Genomic DNA, 2777 nt, shown 5'->3' with positions numbered 1-2777 from the left:
ACTCACAAATATGGTGATCTTGGGTTGTTGGGATGATGAGATGGTGATCTTTCTCTGCCACTCAGTTGAGTTGAATTTAAGACTAAAGAACATAGAACTATTTAAAAGTAGAACGAAAGGCAGAGCCTTCAGTTTTCAGGCCCCTCTTCTCTGGAACCTGCTTCCAGTTTGGATTTGAGAGATAGACACGGTCAGGTAACCCCGAATCCTCTCTTAGTTATGCTGCAATAGGTGTAGACTGCTGGGGGATTCCCATGATGCACTGAGTGTTTCTTCTTCATGAGCATCCTATGAGCTCTTGCTCATAGGATGGAACCTTAGATTCACATCAATAATATACCGCTGAAAATTCAAACCAGTACTTGCAAGGTGTACCTAATGAGGTAATTCTGTCCTAGAAATCTGAATTTGTTTTTTATTACTAAATATCTGTAGCAGAAGTAAAACCACTCTGAGTGCTGTACAGTACAAATATATATATAATGTTTGGCAGCCCTGTGGTTTGTTTTCAGTGGTTTTAAACTCTCCATCTCCCCATCTGCACATCATATACATCTCTGTTTCACTTGCTGTGATGTAAATCCGCAGAAAATACATCAAATTAACAAGCTCTGTTCTTCTATTCTCCAGTGCTCCGAGATGATGACAGGTTTGCGAGCCTCCATTCAATAATCATTGAAGAACGAGTTAAGAGGCTGAGGTCTTCCTCTAATTGCATGTTGGTCGAACAGAAAGAAGGCTGGTGTTGTTGTCAGAATAATCCAGTGATGTGTAAAAGCCCCAACAGAGTTCTGATAATTAGAGTCTTCCTACCCTGACACTCCTACGATGCACCACTCGCCACTCCAGAAATCAAATTAGATGGTGCTTAAAATTAACCACAGTCATTACTACTACAGTATGTTATGGGACTGAAATGGAGTTCCATCAGGGAGTTTTAGTCAACAGGTGGAAGTAAAATGTTTCTCAGTTTGAAAATTAATCATACACATAACCTGCAACATCATAGTGAAACCCTTGTGGCTCAATCAGTTTATGATCTTGCTTGTTTTTTTAGTAGTATTTTAGTATTGAACTGCACTCCCCCAAAATTGCATGTTCGATGGACTGAATGCTTACCACTGCTGATGGATTCGAGGGTAGGTGTTTGCCTGTCAGTATGTGTTAGCACTCTGCTGGAATGATTATCTTCTATTGCCCAGTGGAGACAAAATCCAACTCATATTGCCTTGATCAGTGTCTAAAAAGGGAATTTAACAGAGGTGTCTTTACTTACTTACATATATTTATAGAATCACTGGTATATGTTGTCAATGATCTCAAAGAAGCAATGACATAGTACAGTAGTTGCAGCAGAAATAAAATGTATCCAAACACATACATATCCAACAGGGTTTTGTCTTTCATCTAATTTTTCCTTTCATGATTTCTGTATAGGGTTGAACTTTTATATGACTTCATAATGATAAGGTTTTAACTTATGCATGTTTTATGGCATGATCGCTTTGAGTGACAGGTAGCTGTCATCAAGCTGTCACCTGTCTTCATGCATCAAAGTTATTTGAGTCACTGAACTGGGCCTTCTGACCGTTCTTGTGATGCTGCTCACATCTGAAGACTTTTTAATGTATTTTTAAGTTTTTTAATTAAATTATCTGACAAGCAGATTTTTTACTGGCACATATCCATGCTACAGTATTGTTTGGCCTGTTTGAGCAACATAGACTGTAATAATATATCCTGATAGTTGAGAATTTATCAAGCTGAACTACTTTAGAAACTAAAGTGATACGTTGTTTTCATAAGCTATTATAGTGGATATATTATGTCTGATTTATCCACATATTATTATGTGCATACATGCTAAACGTGGTTAATTTTAGCTCACTGCTAAGTTGTTGCTAGGCAGCATGATGACATCATATTATCAGATATAGATAAGAACCTTCAGGTGCTTAAGATGAAACTGTGTGTCAAGTTTGGTTGCTCAGCTCCTGATCTCTAGGGAGAGTTCACCACACAGACAGACACAGATTTTGTGTATTATAGAAGATTTTAGTAGTAATAAGCATGTAGAGATCATGGATCGCCCATGCCCTTTCCAAGCTATATGACCACTTCTGGCAAGATGGCAGTAATCAGTGGTGATGATTTTATGGTTTATAATGATTGCTGTGAAATTTTAGCTTCTTATAACAAATACTTATTTAGATATATATGTACAAAAAATTACATTTTTGTGTTTTTAATACCTCTTTGAATGTTTTTACCTTCACCTGAACCCCCCACCCCCCACCTAGGGCAATGTGCATATTTTTGTAAATTAAAGAATCCATCTGTTTAGCCAAATTAATTTCCCTTATTTCTGATTATAGAATCATCTGGGTACTCCAGTTGGTTCTATTTGAGATTAGACTATATTGATATTTTTGTTTTTCTGGTAAAGTCTGCTCAGTTCAGCATGAAAATTGAATGAAAACAGCATTTTCTCAATTTCTGTTTCTATATGTAAGAAATTGACATTAGCTTTTCTGGACATGTCTCTCCAAAATTACAGATTCTGATATGTAACTTTTTTCAGGATGTCTCATGCAAATTATTAGAAGCTTAAAGTTTTATACATGTGGTGACAGGCATAATGACTAGCAAAAATCTGTATTAAAAAGATGTTACACAGTTTGGCTTCCTGAGTTCAATTCACACACAACATAGTCAGCTGAACGAGTTCACTTTGTGCAAAACACAGCTTTTATTTTAATAACTAAAAGAAAGGTGTA

This window comes from Pelmatolapia mariae, linkage group LG8, assembly GCF_036321145.2.
Source record: "Pelmatolapia mariae isolate MD_Pm_ZW linkage group LG8, Pm_UMD_F_2, whole genome shotgun sequence".
In the NCBI taxonomy this organism is placed as follows: domain Eukaryota; kingdom Metazoa; phylum Chordata; class Actinopteri; order Cichliformes; family Cichlidae; genus Pelmatolapia; species Pelmatolapia mariae.
Note: the sequence above shows the minus strand (reverse complement) of the source record.